This window comes from Vigna unguiculata, chromosome 6 (genome assembly GCF_004118075.2).
Source record: "Vigna unguiculata cultivar IT97K-499-35 chromosome 6, ASM411807v1, whole genome shotgun sequence".
Taxonomy (NCBI): domain Eukaryota; kingdom Viridiplantae; phylum Streptophyta; class Magnoliopsida; order Fabales; family Fabaceae; genus Vigna; species Vigna unguiculata.
In genome coordinates this window covers 15,546,478-15,571,472 of record NC_040284.1, presented here as the reverse complement: position 1 = coordinate 15,571,472, position 24,995 = coordinate 15,546,478, and the positions used below count along the sequence as shown (strand labels likewise).

General features: G+C 30.5%; 1 pseudogene; it reads left to right on the top strand.

The window, feature by feature from the left end:
- The first annotated feature begins 2,442 nt into the window (after positions 1-2,442).
- Positions 2,443-4,510, top strand: LOC114188458 (annotated as a pseudogene).
- The last annotated feature ends 20,485 nt before the right edge of the window (positions 4,511-24,995 follow it).

Below are 24,995 nucleotides of genomic sequence, written 5' to 3'. Positions count from 1 at the left end.
TTATTATTATTAGTATTATTTGAGTAATCATTTTCTAACAGATATGATATGACAAGAATGATTTGATGATTTTTCTTTTGCTATGCTATGTGTGGCATTCCAACATCGGAGCAAAAAAGGAGAATAAGAGGAGAATGTACTCTCTTTCAGAAATATTCAGAAATATTGCAGGGTAAGAAATTGACAATGGTAATTCACATTAAAAAAACATTTTTAAATAATGATTAATTTTAGTAATAAAAAAAATATTTAGAGATTAATTTTTTAATTAGAGACTAATTTAGAAATCAATTATTTTAGTAACCAAAATCTTGGTAGTTAGAGTTAGCAATAAATTTTAAATACCATAAACATTGTTTTAGTTACTAACTTAGGAACAAATTATAAATTTTTAAAATTATTTTAGTTACTAATAATTATAATTTATAAATTAATATTTAAATTGGTTACTATAGTAACTAATTTTTTTGTCATCAAAATTAATAATTATTCAAAGATTTTCAGATAATGCTAGTTTTATCTTTGTCTCCATTCACCAACCATCACACTTACTTTTTGGGTTACTATTCATATTTTTTCAAATGTTAAGGAAAATAATCTTTTTCTAAAATTCTATACTTAGTTTCACTAATATAGAAGAACACTATTTTACTTTTAAATTTGTAAGTAATGGCATTGCAATTTTCTCTCACTCTCGATTATACTTGATTACCAACTTTATTATACTTGATTACCAACTTTGAATTAGTTATTAACACTATTTTTATCATCTTAAAAAATAATTTTAAATAAAATAAATTATTTAATTATTTTGTTATAAAATTAGTAAAAAAAATTTAATAATTGAAAATCTTAAAATTTTAAAAATTATTTTAAAATTATTTTGACGATTTAAACCTTAAATAAGTGTTAAATGGTAATAAAATATAATATATTTTGTGACAACTTTTAATTATTTGGATATAATAACAAATCATAAAAAAAAATTGTGGTAATTTTTAATTGTTAGATTTCATTTTCTTTTTCTAGCAAAAATACCAACGGTTAAAATATTTTGTAAGTTTTTGACATATTTATTTTGATGATTATTTTAACTATTAGAAAATTTATTTGTGAGAGTTTTTAATCGTTAAATTTATAATTTTAACTGTCATAAATATAATATTTTTTTTAGCGTACATGTCTTACATGTTTAACCATTTTTGTATAAAAATATGTATAATATTGTAGAAATAAAAACATAAATATCAAAATTAGCTCTTGAGTTTTGTTCTCGTTTAGTAATTTTTTCCATCAAAACTAATAATGTAATTAGAGATGTCAAAATAGGTTACAGCTTGTGAGCCAACACGGCTCAGTACGGGTTTGAGCCGAGTTAGGCTGAGAAAATTTCATGCATTTTGGAAGATGAAAGACTAAATTGGTCAAAAGTTTTGATGAGGGACTAAACCCAAATTTCGCTCAAACTTGAGGGACCAAAAACATATTTAATCCTAAAAAATAAATCGAGTCAATTCACTTTCGTTGTAGTATAATAAATATATAAAATAAATTACAAAAAAAAAAACATTTGTAAGTAAATCAACATACTAACCCACCAACCCGTGAGGAATTGGACCGGGTTGCAAATTTCTGACTCACCAAAAAGTGAGTGAAGTTGAATTGATCCTTTTTTTAACTCAATTCGTAATAAGTCAACCTGTGTGAACCGGATTTGCTCACTTTGACACTCCTAAATGTAATGATCCCACCATGAGGATAACTCTTGTTTTATGTAATTCATTAGTTATATATATATATATATATATATATATATATATATATATATATATATATATATATATATATATATATATATATATATATATATTCTTAGTTTTCTACCTCAAATTTATAGGCTTGAATCAAATAATGATCATTAAATCTTTTTCTTCCATACACATGTCGTATATGAGTGAAATAATGCGTAAGATATATTCAAACCTCAAACTCATTTAAATTGTTTGATTCCGAAAAGAAATATTCAAATTAATATAAAAAAAAAAAACAATTTTAATCTTTATCTTAATGTGCACACATGTTCGTTAATGTGCCTCAGCTTTTTTTTTTGTGGTTTAATTCATGCGTTACATTACATGAGTTCAAACTCCAATAAAAATGATGAATTAATAACTTGAAATAAAATTAAATAACATTTGAGAATTAAAAATAAACATTTAAGTGGTCATATTAATAAATGTAAAAATGAACTATTAATTAGTGCTAAGAAATAATTAATGCTTCTAAATTTAAATAATGAAAAAGTCAATAGAGTTTGTCATGGTATTCTATTAATTGATTAAAATATAACGGTTGTGATCAATGACTATAAAATTGGTTAGGAGTGGTTTTGTTTAGTTGAATTGACATCATTTGGTTTGCTATTATTCCGAATCAATTGTAATGGCAAATGACAAGGTTCTCGTATTAGAGGGTGAGATGAGTTTGGTGTTAAGATAGATGAATAAAACTTTTTATTCTAATAAAGAAATCTTCCTTCAGGAACTTATTAATAATGCTTCAAATGTAAGTAGTTCTTTAATTTAATTTTTATTTATATATTTATTTTATCTTAGTGTTATCAATCATTGGATGTATATACAGGCTTTAGATAAAATTCAATTTGAGAGTCATACAAACAAGAATATTTTAGATGATAGGGTAATAAGATTGATTCCCCACAAGGCTAACAAAACACTTTCCATCATTGACACTGGTATTGGCATGACCAAAACAGGTAGGAAGGTGTCAATATTTCATATTCATTTTCACTTTTCTTGCATGCTCATTAATTGTTTTATTTTCATGTATTTATTTTAGATTTGGCATATAATTTAGGAGTTGGCTTCTACTCTACATATTTGATTGCTGACAAGGTTATTGTCACCTCCAAGCATAAGGATCATGATCAATATATATGGGAATCTCAACCAGGTGCCTCTTTCATTGTTAATAACGACATCAATGCCCAACAACCATCAAGGGGAACCAATATCACCCTTTTCCTCAAGGATAATCAGGTTCACAAAGTAACTTATTTGTATTTTTTTTATTATTTCTTTTGCTTACTCAATTCATTTTTTACAGTTAGAATACTTGGAAGAGGTCACTATCAAGAATCTCGTTATCAAATATTGCCAACACATCTCCCACCGCATTTACCTATGGAATGAGAATACCAAGGATGATTGGCAACTTATTAACATTTGGTTTCATAACCGAGAGAGAGACAGTAAACATGTAGCTCAAAAACTTATGAATCACATACCAGATGATTTTGTATTCTCTATTCTTTCTAACCTACCTTTGAAATCTTTGAAGAGATTTGGATGTGTACGAAGATCATGGGCCCTCTTGTTTGAAAATTCTCATTTCATGAACCTCCTTCGTAATAACTTCATATGTAATCACCAATCGTACTATGATGATACATATCTCCTATTGAATCTCTCTCCACTTTACCAGAATCATTACAATTCCTCCTTATTTTCAATTTCTGGCGAGAGGTTTCAAAATATGGAAAAATTATACTGGCCTAGTCAAATTCAAGAGGATTACCTTGAGGGAATTGGTATTTTAGGTTCTTCTAGTATCAATGGAATTCTGTGCCTATACGTAAAAGATCTTGTGTATTTATGGAACCCAACTATCAACGAATTCAAGGTTATTCCTCCCAGTCCATTTAAGAATGCACCATATTATATTTATATTGGGATAAAGTATCACGGATTTGGCTATGATTGTGTTAGAGATGATTATAAGGTGGTTAGGGAAGTATCTTTTTTTGTTAATTCTGATGACGATGTGGAACCACATGATGTTTTCCCCCTCTCATGTATTTGGGAGATGTATAGCCTAAGAAGTAACTCTTGGACAATCCTTCAACTGTGTGATTGCGTGCCTACAAGTTTTGATGATAATAATAAATTTTACTTAGAGGGAATGTGTCATTGGTTGGGTTATGCAGAGAGTTGTATTCAACATGTAGTATCATTTGACTTGATCAATAAGGTGTGGATTACGACCCTCCCACCTTTAGACATACCTATGGAAATATATGATAATAAGCATTTTGTGAGGAGACAATTATTTCTCCTAAATCAGTCAATTGCTTTGATGTCAAATTATGCAGAAACAACAACCTTTTACATATCAATTTTGGTTGAAGTAGGTAAGAAGGAAACATGGACTTTACTCTTTGTTTTTGGACCCATACCTTACATTGCATTCCCTATTGGAACAAGGGATATGGGCAATATACTCTTCCAAACACATGATGGTGATCTAGCATGGTTTAATTTAAATACCCACACAGTTCAGAAGCTTGGTGTCAACATACATGGTGGTTATTCCCAATTAGTAGTTCATAAGGAAAGTCTTCTTACAATTGCAAGAATAAATAGTTAATTGTTTTCCTTATTTCCATTTGAGTAGGTAATGATTCGTTATCATAATTTTCTCTTGTACTTGTCAAAATAAGGCTTGTCAGTTTCATATCTTATTTCAATTTGAGTAGTTAATGATTCATTATCATAACTTTCTCTTATTTTTCAAAATAAAACTTATCAATTTCATATTACAATAAAGTATATGATAAATTATGAAACTTTTTAGAAAGTTGTGTTTTGATATGATGTGAAACGATTTTCAAATGAGAGAATTGTATAATTTCAGATTGTCTATTTTAATCGAGATAAACTACCTTTTAATTAAGATGTTAATTTCACTTAGTCGTGAAATTATTTAATTAACTCACTATTTTTAACGTATTTAAATAGAAGAGTATAAACCATTTAAAGAGATATTTAAAGAGATGTAAAGATTTTAATCTACCAAAAACATATTTTACTATATTAAAAGAGAAACCTCATAAATACTCATGGTTCTAGGTTATTCTTATATATTAAAGCGATTTTCTTGCCGATTAAAATGCCATTTATAGTCATTTGAACCCAAATAATAACATTTTAATAGAATAAAGCATCTTTTAATCAATCAAAAGCATTATATTAATAAGACAAGCTTGAATGCATTCTAAACAATGCTTTCAAACTACAATTTAAAGATCAATCCATGCAAGAGAAACTTACAAAGTATACCATGCGCCAATCACACCATGCACCACAATGGCCAAAAGAAGATTGAATGGTATGAATTAAGTTAGGACTAGAAGTGGTATGGGTCCCATCACACCATGCGCCAGCCATATGGTCTGTTATGTTTTATGAAATAAGTTTTATAAATTAAGTTATGACAATATCATAGGATTAGGACCCAAATTCATAATATTTGTACATAAAAATAGAATAAATTTTACGAAAATTAAATTTATATTTTATTAGATTAAATTAAATTTAAATTTAATATTGAATTTAAATTTAATATAATTTATATTTTATTTTACATTTTTTTATAATTTTATTTAAATTTAATTTTAAAAATTTATAAAATATATTTTTTTAATATTTATGAGTATTCACGGTACCCGCGCGTTTTAATATACCTGTAGATATTTTTTAAACGGATATCCATGTGGATAGCGGGACGAGTAACGGGTAAATTTTTTTGTCGTGGGTTAGGTTGCAGATAGACACTATCCGTGGCCAACCCGTTTTCATGTGAATGTCATGAATCACATTTTTTACACAAATGATATAAAATTCTACTTACGTTGTTTACTGTAAAAGGGCAAACCAAGCCAATTCATCTCCAGTTGATTTTCAAATTAAAAAACTTAATGTAAGTTATCTTAGAGAAATCAAATCAGACATGTTTTTTTTTTCTTAATTTTCAGAATTTACCAATTATAATATTAACCCAAAGTAAAAGGTGGCAAAATTAACCCATAAAAGATGAAATTTGTGATAGATTAAAATTAAAAATTCTGAATGGAAAACTCAAGTCTTTGTCGATGAAAATTCCTAATATTAATAAGAATCATACTGATAGTTATTGTTAATAATAATTTAGAGAAGAAATGTCGTGAATCAGGGTCCCAAAATTCTATTCCAATTACTTCTTAAGGAAAATAACTAACAAATTGGGTACTAAAATGGAAATTTAAACATAAAGAATGAATGATCAGACCAAAAATTATATACCAAATACTTCTTAATTAAAGCAACTATGAATGAGTGTTATAAACAAAAGTTGGTAACAAATTAGATCTTGACAATTTTATTGGGAAGTTCAATGGCCACAATGGCCAAAAGAAGATTGAATGGTATGAATTAAGTTAGGACTAGAAGTGGTATGGGGTCCAATCACACCATGCGCCAGCCATATGGTCTGTCATGTTTTATGAAATAAGTTTTATAAATTAAGTTATGACAATATCATAGGATTAGGACCCAAATTCATAATATTTTTACATAAAAATAGAATAAATTTTACGACATGTTCTTCAATAGTCGAATGCATAAAAATATGTATATTTATTCTATGATTATTTAAAGGCCTATTGGATTATTTGTGGTAGATAAGCATATTCTTAGTAAATCTGTCTCAACTCATATAAGTTAATATCATCACGTTATGAGTACATATCAAAACTTCAATACAACATCATTGAAAAAAAAACATATGAATACATATGTAAACTAGTAAATACATCATAAGTTTGTTAACAAAATCAACATAAAACTAATCAGAGTGAACATACCATGTTGTGATAGTTTAAAGGAATTTAATTTGGTGTGATTATGGATCACCAACTAGTGAATGATTATGAATGTTAGGAGAAGAGACTTTTATTAGGAAGTTAAATTGGCCAAAATAAAAGAGATTGATTGGTATGAATTAAGCAAAATCAATTAAGCTTTGGTACTATAAATTGAGATGATTAAACTATCATTTTCCATCAATTTCACAATGAGTTATCTCAAATTTACTTTCTTCATTTCTCTCTTCTTCTATTGTTCAGTAGAAGGATTTCAGTACTGGATAATCGCACAAACTTGGCCGGCAGGCTTTTGTAACCATAATGTTTGTGATGCCACAAAACCAATACCGTTAAAGTTCACTATACATGGCTTATGGCCATCCAATTACAACATGTCACCGCCATTACCTTGCTCTAAGTCCAAGCTAAATGTATCTTTGGTAAGCTTTTTATTTTTTAATAATATTATTTTGATATTATATTCAGAAGATGACTTCTTTTTTTTGTTTATTTTATTAGATTAATGGAATAGTTCCTATACTTGATCAAGATTGGCCAAGTTATAAAACGATAAACAGTTATTTCTGGAATTATGAATGGCAGAAACATGGATCATGTTCAAATATGCTACCATTTGATTATTTCACATTGGCGTTAGATATATATAAAAGGAACGATCTCCAACAAATACTCAAAGATGCAAATATATTACATGACAATACTTACGGTATCAACAAAATCATGACAGCCATACAGACATCACGAGTTGGTGTTCAGCCACAACTATCATGTGAAAAGGGGGACTTAGTTGAAATAAGGCTATGTTTGAACATAAACCCTATTCCGCAGTACATCAACTGTCCTCCAAACAAGGCTTGTCCTACTTATGTAAACTTTATCTAAACTATCATATAATTAATGAATAAACAATTACAAAATTTAAATAATTGTGTTTTCTACTTTTCTACACACTTTTCTACACGATTAGACTACTTATTTTATGTTGTGCCGTTAAAATTTCTAACTAGCTAAACTAAAGAGGCTACTTCTTTTCTATTGTATTCAGATGTGACTAAAATAAATTCAACTACACAAATCTATTCAACTGTACTAATTAATCCATAAAAATTGCACTTTTATAAAAAAATTAAACTTAACCATGTCATAATGCAATTTACAAAAACTAACTTCTTAGTTTTAATTTATCTAATGTGGGTGCATGTAAAATAATTTATTCAACTAATTTTAGTTTAAGATAATTCATTTTTAAACATTTAAAATTAATTCATTTTTAGTTTATTTCTTCGAGAATGGAAGACAACAACTGAGATATGAGAACAAAAATAATAGATTTTTTTCTCTTTAGAAAAGAAAACAGGTGAGAATGGAAGATGAGAACAATTCGTGAGAAACTCAAGTCATATAAAATAACAACAATTAAAATCTGGTTATAAAAAATATACGGTACAATACTTTTACTTCTAGTTCATAAAACAAAAATTAATATATAAGAGATTCATGAAATAAATTATTTACAAACAGAGGAGATCATGTGGTGCCTATATAGATGCTTTCATGAATGAAAGAACTTGAATGATTTAAATTTAAAGTTCTTAATTAAAAGATGAGTTTGTAAGATATAAAAGGCTAATAAGAGACTTCAAGATGGTTTATTTTAAAAATTTATGACTTTACAACCATACATATGACTATCGATGACAAACAAACTGTGTACGTGGGTACGGAGCAAAACCAGTTATATTTTTTATACAAATCATCACTAGGTACAAATATGAGTAACACTTAACTTTATTTTTTAAATTAGGTTAAAGATGATATTAGGTATGAACTTTTCGGTCATGTCCCTATCCTCATAATTGTTTCGGTTGTATTTTATATAATTTTACTATATAAAATTGTTATTTTCTATTTTATTATTATTATTATTATTATTATTATTATTGATTAACATTAATTAATAAATTATATTTTTTGTAAATATTAGTTATATTGTACTATTGTTATTAATTTATGGATAATATATATTAATTTTGCATATTCTGGACGTGGAGAACCTGTTTTTTTTTTTCAAGCTGGAGCTGCGTCAATTTCTGTCGTGATGAAGGAGGTGCGACTTCTTTTTCTTCCTTGTCATGATTTGCATCTACAGGTGGCTGCGTTTTGTGCAGCAGTGTTCGCAGCCTCCCTCTTCGTCGTTTATGGAAACAACAGTCTGCAATGGTGGTTGCGCTATACAAAGCTTGGTTTTTGCCGTCGTTGTGGTTGAGCACACAACGATGGTTGCGACGGTGAGATCTGGTGTGATGGTGGGTCTGATCGCGTTGTAAATTATGTTGTAGTTTTCATGCAATAATACTTTATTATAAACAAACTACTATAGGATTTTAAGATTCATGATTCTCATACGTTCACGCACATAATCACACATTCATGTACATAAATCATAATAGGATACTAACCTTGATCCATGAGAGATCCAATAATAATGCGTTCTACAATCTCTGTTCTTCAACTTCCTTTTCCCACTCTATCTTTTTGTCTTCGTTACTCCTCTCACACTCTCTTTCTTGATGGCTTATTGTGAGAGAACCTTATGACCAGAGACACAACCCTAATATCCTTTTATAAGCCAACGTCCTTCAAGTTGGGCTGAGCTTTATTTTATTTTATTACGACTTCTCATAATAACCAATAGGTCCTTTTATAAGTCAAGCCTTGTAATGTTCGATATTACCTTAAGGGTCACGCTTAGTCTTAAACCATTTACACCCAATATCTTACATCATTTAGGCAATTCCACAAGGTTACATACGTCATTCTGTGTCATTGATTTAAGCTAATCTTTCATGGCATCTAACCACTTATCAAAATTATCACCATTAATGGCTTCTGAAAATGAAACTAGATCATTATCAATACTTAAGTCATTTTTTGACTCTTGTAGATAAACCACATAATCATTCCAAATAGTAGATTTTCTATCTCTATGAGATCTTCTTAATCCTACTTCTTGTGGTTGTTCTACTACTAGCTCATTGTTAACCTCATGATCATTAATTTGTTATTCTATTTTATTATTGTAAGTTTCTACAACATAAGGAACAATAAGTCTTGAAGGAGAAATACTAGCTACAGGAACTTGTACTGTAACTTCCTTAATCTCCACACTTTCTGAAGCTTCACTCCCACTGGTTTCACCATTCTCAATAAACCGAGCATTTTCAGTTTCAACGATTCTTGTACTATGGGTAAGACAACAAAACATATACCTTTTTTTTATTTTTCTGGATAACCAATGAAATATCCACTGATTGTTCTTTCATTCGGTTTCTTTTCTTGCGGATTGTATCTTCTTACTTCTGCCTAACAACCCCAAACTTGTAGGTATCTCAAAATGAGTTTCCTACTCTTCCAGAACTCAAAAATAGTCCTTTTGAACAACTTTACTTGGAACCCTGTTCAACAAATACATGGCAATCTTTAAAGCATACATCCACAGTGATACAGGTAAACATGAATTACTTAACATACTCCTAACCATATCCATTAAGGTTCTATTACGCCTTTAATACACCATTTTGTTGTGGTGTGCCTGTCATTGTGTATTGAGCACAAATACCACGTTTCTTAAGAAACTTAGCGAATGGACCAGGGTGTTATCCATTTTCATCATATCTTCCATAATACTCACCACCTCTATCTGACCTTACGATTTTCACCTTTTTGTCTAATTGCCTTTCCACTTTATTTATATAAACTTCCAAGGCATTCACTGATTGAGATTTCTCATGCAATAGATAGACATGTCCATAACGTGAAAAACCATCAATATAGGTGATGAAATACTTCTCTTTATTGAAGGAATTTATATCAAACGAACCACATATATCGGTGTGTATGATTTCAAGAAGTTGGGTGCTCCTTGTGGCTCCTTTCTTTGTCTGTTTTGTTTGTTTGCCTTTAATACAATCCACACACACATTCAGATCAGTAAAATCCAAATTTGGAAGGATTTCATTCTTTACTAATCTTTGCATTCTTTCTTTGGAAATATGTCCCAAACGCTTATGCCACAAGTAAGCAGATCGTTCATCCACTAAACTACATTTAGTATCAACATTGTGATGCAAGGTCATAAGAGTTTCAACATATAAATTATCCAAATTCAATTTATATAAACCATAATAAAGTGCACCAGATCCAATCATTGTACCAGATCCAATCATACAAGTACACTTAAACAAACTAAAACAATCATTCCCAAACTTAAAATAGTATCCAGCAACATCAAGCTTAGACAAAGAAATTAAATTTCTAATGATACTAGGTATATAAAAAGTATCCATAAGGTCTAAGTGATATCTAGTGTCAAGGATTAGACGATAAGTCCTTACAGCTTCGATTGAAACTTTCTCTTTATTGCTTATGAAGATGAACTTCTCATTTGGGTTTATAGTTCGAGTTGAAAGAAATCCCTACATCACATTAGAAACATGAATCGTACATCCAGAATCAATCCACCAAGCATTTTGGGGAACTTCAATTAAGTTTGATTCAAAACATACGTGAGCATTATACTCACCTGTCTTTTTGAACCAAGCTCTATGCTTTACGCAATTCTTCTGGAAATATCCAGACTTTTCTTAAAAATGACATTTGTCATTTTTCTTCTAGATTTTGGTTGAGGACTCGTCAATCTTTAGTGGTCCTTTACCATTTTCATGTTTCTTTACAACTTTCTCTCAAGCTCCTTAATTCTTCACATAATGAACAACCGAGAAAACTTTCATCCACTTTCATTCTTAGAGACTTAAGTCTTGCTACGATATTTGTCATCTCAATCACGTGCTCGTGCATAGTACGTGAACTATCAAACTTCATGGTGGTCAACGTACTCATTAATGTCTCAGCAAAGGACTTATCAACAGTTTGGGAGCGCTCTTCAACAAATTTCTTAAACTCTTTCACATTATCAATTTTGGGAAGAGCAACCTTAATGTTGCTTGCTATGCTCATTCGTATAAACATTTACATAAAATCTAGCCAGGAAAATTCGACCCATTGAAGACCAGAACAAACATATAAAGATACCGAAACAGAGACTTCAATTATCACATGCCTAACATTAATGCTTTAAGTCATAAAACTAAACTAAATACAGATTTAGACATAAATAATCATTCTATGCATACTAATGTTCTCTTTTGGGAGATCCATTAATACACAAACATAAACATAATGATGTTGATCATATTGTATAACATATTTGATAACTAAAATATGTATCAACTAGAATTACCTACTCCTATTGGGTATATAAATAAAACTAGTGACACACACAAAATTATCTACCATCATGCTCATTAATTATAAGAACAACTAATTAACCTTTGGGCGATCCTGAAATGTCTTACAATAATGAACTTCAATTAACCCATAAATCAATTATTCATAATTTAGCATCCATACTACGGGTAATTGAAATAAAATCATTAATAATTTGAAATAAATAAACTTTAAAATTTTAGCCACTTTGGTGACTAACAAAATTTGTCATACTTGATCTCAAATAAATAAATATACATTTAATTACTATAAATCACGCATAGCATTCTCATTAATTTTAATTTAACAATAACAAAACATACACATTATTGTAAATTAAAAATACATTATTCATATAATAAAAATATTAACGTTTATTGGTAACACAATTCAATAATATCACAACACTTGATCCATGAAAAACAAACAATTAATCCAACAATAATTGATTCATGAAATTTGCAATTCAAACATTCAATTTCTTTAATTCAAGAATTTCTCATAATAATTCAAGCCTTCTAATTTGCAATTAAAGCACAGCAGAAACAAACATTACAATTGCACATTAAATATTTCTTTGATTCATCATTAAACTTGATGCCCACGGAGGACACATAACCAACAAAAACTTTCACCATCATGCCACTGAATTCAATTAAAGCATAAAAGAAAAACATTAAAGAAACATAAAGTGCAATTCTTCAATTAACAATATATCCCTAAAACTTATAATTAGGGTTCATACAATGGGAAAAAAATATATATTCCAAAATCCATAAATCCATAATTAGGGTTTATCTTAATTTCAAAAAACCCTAAAAACGTAAGTAAAGTTTATAATATCATAAAATCCCTAAATCATAATTAGGGTTTATTATAGCATAAAATTCTAAATTCATAATTACGATTAATACTTTCATAAAATTCCTAAATTCATAATTAGGGTCTATAATAATTTCAGGAAAACACAATTTGGATAAAAAAAATCATAATTGAAGAATCATAAATCTAATAACATATGCATGCCCTGATACCACATGTAAATTATTTTGTAGTTTCCATGCAATAATACGTCATTATAAACAAACCACTATAGGATCTTAAGATTCATGATTCTCACACGTTCACGCACATAATCACACATTCATGTACATAAATCATAATAGGATACTAACCTTGATCCATGAGAGATTTAATAATAATGCATAATGCGTTCTTCAATCTTTGTTCTTCAACTTCTTTTTCTCAATCTATCTCTTTGTCTTCGTTACTCCTCTCACACTCTCTTTCTTGATGGTGGCTTATTGTGAGAGAACCTTATGAGCAGAAACAGAACCCTAATATCCTTTTATAAGCCAACGTCCATCAAGTGTGACTGAGCTTTATTTTATTACGACTTTTCATAATAACTTATAGGTCCTTATATTTATTAAATCACAATTGGGTCCATCATAATATGTCAAATGAGTCACATAATAGAATTAATTCGTCAATTAATTTTAACACGCGTTGCTCGCTCCTGTGATGGTGGCTCGCAATTTGTCGATGGCAGTTTTGGTAGCAACGGTAGCAGCGTGGCTCATCCTTCTTCCCAAGTGTGGTACAGGGCTCCTCCTTTGTCTTTGTTTTTGTTTGTTTGCGTTCTTAGTGAAGTAGGTGTTCTGTGACCGTGGTCGCTCACGGTAGAGTTGCGATGGTGGTTCGCCGTGGTGGTTGTCGCTACTGCCAAGGTGGAGGCCGATCTGGTTCGTGGGTGCTCCAGTTTCTGGCGTAGCAGCCATACTCCGGTATGATGGTTCTGTGTTTTTTTCTCTCTCGCAATGGGATCTGGTTGCCTTTGTGTGGGTAGCGATGTTGATGAGTTTGTGCACCTGTGGTTCTAGATCTGAATCTGGACCTGGTTCGTAGCAGAACGTATGTAGTTCGCGATGTGCTTCGCGAGTTTGTAGGGGTTGCCATGTCGTAGTGTCTAGTCGTGTATAGGGTTGCTTGCGAGAGAGAAGGGGGCTTACTGGGGTTTTGTTGTGCATAGGTGTTTTTGAATGAATTAATTGATTCCATGTTATGCATTTTGTGTTTAATTATTTGGACGTGCATTTGTTTCGTTGGCACACTTTTACCCAGCTTGGGCCTTTCCAAAAGTTGGCAACATAAATGCTTATGGTTTGCACGATTGTTATTGTTGATGCAGTGCAATTTGGCCCATTGTATTGCTCGTAGTTGGTACTACAACTTATTTTGTTTATTCTACATCAGTCATAGGGATTAATTTGGCGTGCTACAGTAGTTGTTCCATCCTCTTATAGCTGCATTGATAGACCATTTAATGTTGGTGTTGCACTTACCTTGGACTTGTCATTTGGTTGCTTAGCACGTGGTTTTGTGCTTTTGGTTTACGTGAGATGATTCAAATGAATTATATTGTTGTTTTGTTGCATGCTCTGGTGAATTGTTTTATCATTGAATATTAAAGCACTCTAATGTGAATTCAATGAACATTAATGCATGCACCAATTTTTTGTTGCATTGTCTTAAATTCAAATTGAAATTTGAATGGATCACTTGAAAAAGGTAAATCAAAAAGTCGAATTTACTATCTTGAATTAATAGTTTATTGTGGGATTTACATTTAATTGAAAAGTGCATTTAATATACTCCTAGACATGCATGCCATAATGGTTTGCTTTATGGATAACATGTTATTTGTAACACCCTACATGGATTTTACTTGATAAAGTATAATTTTATTGAAATTTCAGAAAGTAAATACGATTCCCAAAGGTGGGAAAATCTAAAACTTTATCGCTACAGTCATATTACGCTGTGACATCATTATTACAAGCTCATAGTAGAGGAAAACTTCATAAAGTTTATTACAAATGTCTGAAATCAAAACATAGAGTAAATCATCACATAGTCTGCCCCGTTCAGTCCCTATGCATCAACAGGCTCACTTGGATTCACATGTGCTCCCACGTGACAAGTCACATGATCATCGCCAAACACAAACAAAAAGGGTGAGCTGAGAAAATAATACAAGTAATAAAATATTAAGAATTAACCCTCACCCAGTTTTTATCTTAGCCAATTTTAGTTTATTGACTTCTTTGTAACATCATACCCCAATCTCATAACCTATATGCGAAAGATCCCTTCGCAACCTTGGTCTTCAGGGATTATCATGCTCCCACGAACCTACTCGTTCACAGTCCAGCTCTACGAACCTCCCTGCCCGTAGTCCAACCCTACGAACCTGTCCACTCGTAGTCCAACATGCGTGAACACCTACTATGAACCTCCTTGCTCATAGCAGTCTCAAGTGTGAGCACAGAACATACGAACCTCCCCGCTCGTATCTCCACACAAAAGTATAAAAGATACGGAACTCTCATCCCACATCAATCCCGCATCAATCACGCATCTCACATCTCCGTTAAGAACCTCTCCGCTCGTAACTAATTCAGCATATTATTGACCAAGCCATCAAGATTACTCGTGCAAGTTCATCTGCAACAGACCCCTACCCCTACACTATCGCCTGGCGCTTCCTATATGCCGCCAGGCGAAAACATGCTCTAGACCGCCTGGCGGTAACTCCCTGCCGCCAAGCGCCAAGCTCCCAGTGGCCACTCTGTTTGTGGCTTATTGTCTAGTAGGACATCCCTGCCACTAGACGCCACACCAGTAAATCGGGTTTGTACTAATTTAGACAATTCAATAGATTTCTAAACACATCCAATCATTGCAGTCATACATCCAGAACACCAATTCCAAGTAATTACGACTCTCAAGTCACTGAATTCGTCATAACAACTTCTCAAACACTATCCACAGCAAGCACTCATGTATTTGAGCTTGGAGATAAATCATAAAGTGGTCAATCACATACTTGCACATGTGACACTAACAACTAGCATTTCAATAATACAATTATACCACCACATTCATGTGAGTACCATTTTCATATCACATAATCCAACATGACAATTACTAAGGACACTCAAACATAAACTCTAAAACTTTCCATCTTAATAATAATGCACCACTTTAAGCAATTTACACACACATATACCCTAAATAGGTGAAGCTTTATACCAGCAGTTCAAACATACATGAAATCATACAAAATCTACCGTACTATGATACTCATTCATTATATTACCTCACCTACTAAGTTTAGGAATTATTAAGCCAATTTGTAACTAACCCATTCATGAGTACTCTTAAAGGTTTTAATTGACATTAACAAGAAATCATACATATATTTAGAATACTTCAAATAGCAATCTCTGAAAGTTCCAATAATGCAATTCATTTAGTGTGTTAACAAAACCTATCTTGACTCCTTCCTTCCCATATTTTAATCACTCCAAGTTTCTTATGACTCCTTAACTATCATGCAACAACACATCCAATTAATTACCCTTACATCATACAATCACACTCATTTTCATACTAACAGTTATCCACAACAACCACAATCTTAATTTTTCCACTGAGTACGCCAAACCACTGCTGGCCTCTCGATATTGCCTGGTGGCACGTTTTATACCGCCAGGCAGTGCATTAGGAATATGGGAAACTCCATATTTCCTTGTACCTGCAGAACCTTAGCATCCCTAAATCCCTATATCAGTATTCCATTAGCGATTCAGCCACAAGTATTCATGTCTTCAGCATACACTCATAATTCTATTAATCTAACCAAGCCTTCCAATAACAATTTCTTATTTCTGCACATTGTAATTAACAATCAAACACCAACCCATATTAATCCCGTATTTGCACACAAACCCCATTTTATCGAATCACCACAAACAACCCACAATGTCATCCAATTATGCTAAGGAACATATTATCAAGATCATATGATTGCAGAGTGCCAACACATCACGAAAACATCAAAAATGCATAAAACTATGCGATTCCAGTGCGTGTCGCCTGGCGGTTCCTCTTTACCGTCAGGCGGTTCATCACAGAACCCAGAAAACCATGTGAAAATGGTTGTGTCGCCTGGCGGGGCCTTCTTGATCACCGGACAGTTTCTGGGCAGAACCCAAAATTTACGAAAAACATGTGAATTGAAGGGAGACTCTAACATTCATGACATGGAAACATTTAAAACAATATGAACGAAATTAAAACAGGCATAGATAGCTCCCCTTACCTGGTTTCCTAGCTCCCAAAAACAAATCCTAATGGATTCTTAATGTATTCAAAGGCTCCACTCCTATTCCCTTGCAACACTCAAATTTTTTCTTTGGATTCACTATTTCTCAGTTCCCTCTCACTCTTGTTGTTGCCAAACTCTAGAACACCCTATTTTCTCACTCACTCCCCATTTTCTAGCCCAAAATAAATAAAAAATATATTAAAACGAAAATTTAATTAACACTAAGTTAGTGGTCATTAACTTGTGCTTTTACTTTCCCCATGCTACCCTTCTGGCTTGTCATAAGAGCTCTACAGGTTCTAGGCTTTTCCTTCTTTAGCAAAAATATTAAGCATAAAAAATAAAAGTTATGCTAACCAAGGTTCAAGCTCACATCCTCCCACCCCTCAAGCATAACCACAACCATCAAGCTATCATATTTTCCATGTTCAATTCACACAATTCTATCATATTAACTCCTACCTCTGAATTCACAATATATTTGTAAAATACAACACAATTAAATAAACATACAAATGACAGACAAGACTTGAACCCATGTCCTCTCCACGTCATTCTACACACTTAGGGATGTAAAAAATATCCGTACCCGCGGGTATCCGCGGATAAAATCCGCAACGGGTAGGAAATGAATATTAAAAATGGATACCCGCTACCCGCGGGCATGGGTATTTTTGATACCCGCATGTTAACGGGGCGGGTACGGGTATCATTGTATCCGTACCCGTGGATACTCGTACCCGCTAAACTTTACCTTATATATATATATATATATATATATATATATATATATATATATATATATATATATATATATATATATATATATATATATATATATATATATATATATATATATATATATATATATATATATATATATATATATATATATATTAGTAAACAACATTATGAGTCTTCATTCAATAATGATGGTCAGATTCTTACCCCACAAATGAGTAAATTACTTCCATATACTGTGGAGGCATTGATGTGTCTCTAAGACTGGTTATGGACCAACATGGAAGGTAATGAAATTAACACTTTTACTTAGATATTTTAATTAAGTGATTGTTAGAAATTTTTACTGAACTTCTTATGTTTTAAGGCTCTTCTAGATTAAAATTGGACAACATGAAACTTTATACAATGTTGCAAGAGGTGGACATGGATGAAGTTAGTAATTTCTTTAATATTTTATTCAAAAATAAACTACAATATAAATTGATAGTGATTTTTTTTATTTGTTTGTTTTTCAAGAATCAATCGGAGAAAGGGGACTTGTTGATCTAAACACTAATTATGGTTAAATATTTATTTTTTAAAATATTTTTGTAAATACCCGCGGATATCCGTGGATACTCGCGGATATGAAAAAAATAGACGGGTACCCGCATAACGGATACCCGACGGATATGGGTACGGGTACGGGGCGAATATTTATCTAGCGGGTAGGGTACGGGGGAGCTACTACCCGTACCCTACCCGCCCCGTTGACATCCCTATACACACTCAACCACTTAAGCTATCATTGTTCCTTGTCTAGGGATTATCCAGAAACTCCCTTAGATTATTGTCAACCTCCCACTCCTCGTACCTTACTACTTATTAGTTGTATGAATTTCCTCAGTCTTACATTATTGGTAGTTTCTTTTGAATAAAGCAAAAACGATATTCATTCGTAAGTTGCATTTATAAGGGCTTATGTATTCTCCCGAATTTGTGAATGTTTCGGGTGATTTAATTGAAGTGAATCGGATGCACCCCTGTTCTGGAATTTAAATACAGTTGGAAAAGCAATTCCTCTTTTCACATGTTTTGACATATCCATGTGTGTATTAGTATTGCAGCATGAATTAGTGTAATGAATAATGTTTTTTTTTATTTTATTCGTTTTATTATACATTGATATAATTAGTGGAATTGTGAATTTGGAACTGAGTGGTTTGATTAAAAAAAAATCAAAACTCACTTTTTAGGTAAATGTGAATGGCATGAATAATTTATTTCATATTATATATATATATATATATATTTAATATATTTGATTTTGGTAAATAAATAAATATTCAATTTTATGGTAGTTTAGTATTTTATGAGCAAATTAAATGTTTAACATTTTATGATCTTATATTCGAAATGACATCTTTAATTAGATGGTTCGGAGAAAATGTTAAACATTTGTGTTTATGTATATCTGTGTATTTTAATTTCAACTTTTTTGGATTTTGACCATCGCGTGATGGCGATCATGCGGTTGGAAAATCGCGTCATTCTGCTGTGTAAATTGTCGAGATATTTCTTTTATATACAATTATTTGATGCATTATATAATTTTATTATATTTGGTTAAGTTTGAGTAATATAATTTTATATGAGTGTGATCTCACCTATCATGGGAACAATTGTATAAGATTTTGTGTGAATGAAATAATTTTTAATTATTTCATGAATAAAACTTAAGTTTATATATTATATTCTTGGCTTTTGGGTATGAAATTTTTGTACAAGTTCTCTACTATTTTAGTGACGTGTTAGTATGATTTACTCTCCCTGTTAGGATGTCTATACTTGAATTAATTTTTTTTACCCTTATTTGGAGATGTTATTATTTAAGGGGTTGTTCATGCATAATATAATTTTATTGTATTTTGTTAAGTATGGGAAATATAATTTTATATGATTGTGAACTCACCTATCGTTAGTACAATTATATGAAATTTTGTGTTAATTATTTTTATATAACATGAATGTCAATCCTCTCGTATGTTAGTTTATTTCTTGATGATATGATGTACTTTGAATTTTATCTTATATCAATTACCCTATCGATATTAGATTTCTTTATGACATGAGTTGTGCATTGTCTTTTATTTCTTAATTATATTTCTTATTTATTGTTATTCAGGTTGGTATTATAGGCATGTTTGACTGTGTATTCAAAATTATTAAATTTTATTGCACAATAATTATGCATATTAGATGTTTCTTTGTCGTTTTGATGTCGACTTCTTTGCCCATGCACTTGACTTTGGTCAAAACTTTGAATAAAATAAATTTTGAGGACAGGAAAGAATCTATGGACTTGTGTTTGGTAATTACCAATATGGACTCTTCTTTGAGAGGAGAAGCCCACTTTTACTCATGATTACCCTTGAGTTCATTACTATCTAGAGGGCTTCCCGTAAGAAATGGGAACACTCAAATAAAGTGTGTTTAATGATGTTGTAAAACACTATAAAGAAGTCTATATGGTTCAACCTGATGGCTTTTTGCTAAATAAGGCAAAGAGCATTTTAGTTTGCAAGTTGAAGAAGTCTATTTATGACTTAGACAAGCTTCTAGACAATGACATTTGAAATTTGACTGGATGGTCACTTCTTTTGGCATTAAGGAAGATGCCTCAAATAAGTGCATTTACTTGAATACTAGTGAGAGTAAATTCATCATTCTTGCCTTATATGTTGATGATATTTTTCTTGTTAGAAGTAGTGTTGAACTTTTGACTGGGACAAAATTTGTGTTAAATAGCCACTTTGGTATGAACCTTGGCGATGCTTTTGTTGTTCTAGGCATTCAGTTTTTCGTGATAGGTCATGTGGCATTCTTGGATTGTCTTAGAGAGGATACATTGATAAAGTCCTTAAGGTTTAACAAGCATTCTTTGCTTCCATGTATTCAAAAGGTGAGAAACTCTCTAAATCTCAATGTCCTCAAAATGACATACAATGATAGAGTTAAAATGAAAAAGTTCCATATGCTTCTGATATTGGTTGTTTAATTGCTTCTGCTATTGGTAGTTTAATGTATGCTCAAGTTTGTACTCGTCCCGATATTATTTTTGTTGTTAATGTTGTAGGGAGATACTTGAGCGACCTAGGTTTGGGTCATTGGAAAGCCGTTAAAAAGGTCTTTAGGTATTTATAGGGAACCAAGGATCACATGTTGACCTATAAGAAGTCTGATCAACTTCAGGTCATTGGTTACTCTGATTCTAATTTGGTTGGTTGCCCTAATGATCGAAAATCTGCTTCTGGCTTTGGTTGTATGATGGCAGAAGAAGTTATTTTTTGGAAGAGGGTTAAACAAACTCTTACAACTACTTCTACCATGAATGCAGTATGTTGCTTGTTATGAAGCACTTGTCAAGCTATGTGACCTAAAATTTGATTTTTGACTTTCAAATTATTGAAAGTATTTCTAGGCTACTTGTAATATATTGTGGAAATACTACCACCTTGCATTTTTTTTCTCAAAAAAACATAAGTTTTATTCGCTCAAAGCATTTTGATATAAATTTTTTGTTTATTAGAGAGAAAGTTTTGGATTTTCAGACTCGGATTGAGCAGACTACTACAATAAATATTTTAGCAAATCCACTAACTAAAGGCTTAACTATTGGAGTTTTTCAAAATCATATAACTCATATGGTTGTAGTTAAGTCTTTTGATGTACTGGTTAGTGGGAGTCTGAAATGTACCCTTTATGGTTTTTATGAGATGTAAATTTATAAATGACGTCAGTTTCATTGCATCTCTTTCAACATAAAAAATTTTGAACCATTTTGGGATGACATATTTATTATGTTTGTTTTTATTTTATTTAATATCAATTATTTTTGAAATCTAAGCATATGGTATGTATCCCTATCAGATATATCTTAGTGATTCATGCTTATATTTCTTAATTAGTATTTGTGCTTATGTTTTTATTTATTTATTAATGTTATCCAAGTGGAAAACTGTTGTATTTTATATAATTTTGTTATATAAAATTATTATTCTCTATTTTATTATTATTGCGGATTAACATTAATTAATAAATTATATTATTTGTAAATATCAATTATATAGCATAATTGTTATGAATTTATGGATAATACATATTGGATTTTTGATAAATGGTTCGTGATGGGTTGGACTGTTAGTGAACGGTCTATCATACTATTTAATAATTTGTTGAGAGGTCTCTGATCTCTGTTTGTAAGAATATAAAACTGATATCCCATTAGTTAGTCTTACAAGAATCTTTTTTCATACAACGAGAAAGAGAACAATATTTTGTCACAAGCACATCTACCTTGTTCCTAAAGTTTGATCAAGTACTCTTCCGCATTCTGTTATTTTTTTTTTTGTATTGAGAATTACTCTTAAATTATTAGGGATAATGTATTGTGTGATAAGGTTTAATCTGATCTATCTTATCGGTCTATCTCGATTATAATATAACAGTCCCAACACTTATCTCCATACCCATCTCATCCTTATACCCGACCCTATTTTAAATTACTAAAAAATCTTTAATTGATTAGTCAATTTAAAAACTTATATTAAATTTTCTTTTGTCTTTAATTTTGTAACTTCCTTACGGGTCACACATCGATTATTTTTACTCTTTTTCTATGATTATTTGCCTTTATCTATTTGTTACTTGATACTATTATTGATATTTATACAATGAAAATTTCTTTTTAATATTTGACATTACAGAAAAAATATGTGTATTCTTTTGACATTAACTACTTGATAATATCATATATGTATTTTTTTGTAAAAAAAAAATAATTAATATTTGAAACAGTAAAGGAGCAAGTATTGGTGTGAGTATGGACATACCCGTTTCTTGATGGGATGGAGATGAAACAAATTAATACCCGATAAGTATACGGATGTGGATGTGAATGATTTTGTATATCAAGGTTGATGACTACATAGTCAAATATTTACTCGTGAAGCCATGTAGCCATCCTTACTAACGATATTACCTAAACGATTATAATATTAACTTAAATGTGTTATCTAATTTTAAAAGAGTAATGATTTGTCTAACGTCGGCCATCATAGATGTTAGAGAGTCAAATCCATTGAACATCACTAGATGATTTAGTGAACTGTCCATTATATCATTTAGTGCATATATGTTTCTTGAACAATCTAACATGTGTTTTTGCAGTACACTACACCGTTTTTTGTTTTTGTTTTAGGCAACACTGGACTTACCAATACATAAAAAAATGTTACCTAAACACATAAAAGGCAACAATTTATACGTGTGGTTTAAAAAATATCAATGGTCACACTTTTCTAAAGATGAGACTTTAAAATTATGAAAGTGTTGGAAAAAACGTAACATCAATTAAGAACATTACTGTTTCTATCCCCAAGAAACACCCTATTTGCAGAGAAATAAGATTAACACAAAGAACACAAGAATGTAGCGTGGAAACTCCAAATACAGAAAAAACCCATGACTATAGAGAATAATCACTATGTGCAAATTTGTACAACACATAGAAAACACTCTAAACCCTTTGACCCCAAGTACAACCACACCCTTCAGAGCAAGAATTTAGTTACACCTCACAACATTCTATTAGAAGAGAATAAAAAAAGTAAAACACTAGCTCAAAGTGTCTTTGACTTAGAGCAAAGAACATCATGAAAAATAAATGAATGACAGTTTTTTTAGTGACTAGATGAATGAATTTTTTTTTTCTTTATAATTTAGTAATCAAATTTTTAGTTACTTAGATTGGTTACTAATTTTGTCTTTGAAATCAGTCACTAAATTGGTGGTAACTAATTTTAAAAAGTAAATTAGTCTTTAATTCATTTATATTTTTGGTAATTAGAGATCATAAAATTATAATTATTTATTTATTTAGAGAATTTTTTAATCTCTCACTAACATACAATTAAAAATTAGTTTTTAGTCATTTTTAATCTATAAAAATAATATTTTAAAGAATTATATATATATATATATATATATGTTACATAATAATATTTTTAATTTGCGAATTGTTGGTTTTGTTTAAGACCGTTGTTAAAGTTTTTGAATGTTTTCCATGATTGGGAATGATATTAGATGTTTTATTTTTATTGTAGTTGATTGTACCAAGTAATATCCATTAAGTTGTTGTATTAAACATACCAAAATAAAATATATGTCACCTCCAATATATATTTTGCGCTCAAAACACACATAAGCACCTCCACGCAATAACAAAACAATATTTAGAAAACTATAATTGCTTCGAATGCATACATTACTAAGACTTTAATAAACTATGTCACTCTTCTCCTTTGTAAAATTGTTTATTTCTTAATTTAAGTATTTCCCTCACACTCAATTATCATCTTAAAAAAAATATAATATTCTATTACGGGTCTTACATATCAGATGAGAAAATCAAGAAGTGCCAAATTTAAAAGAGCTTTTTTGTGTTAAGATAAGTATCTTGTAGGATGGGGAGTTGAGCTTTCGTCTACGACACAATGCTACGTCACAGAGTTATTTAGTTGAAGAATTATTGATGAATGATTCTGTAATGAAGGTAGTTAGAATATGAGTTTTTATTGTTATTTGATATTGTTAGAAATATTTTAATATAATTTAAAAAATAAATAATTAAAATAAAAATTCTATTGTTACTGAACTTTTTATAGACCTTTAATTCATAGGTTAATGTTTTTTATGGTTAACGGCTATATTCTGATTACAATTTACTTCTTTGTCTCTCTTTTCTACCTATAAATACTACCTAGGTACATAGGAGAAAATTGATGTATATAATTGTTTCTATTTCTATTGGTAATAATAAATGAAATTATGGATAAATAAAATTCTTTCTCATTGCATAATTTTTTTTTGTGATGTCTATAGCTAATGTTTTTGCTGTTATATAAATTTATGCTTTAATATTGTATATTCTTACCATTGATGATGATGTTCTATATAATGTATATATTTTAAGTGTTTTGTATGAAAATAATT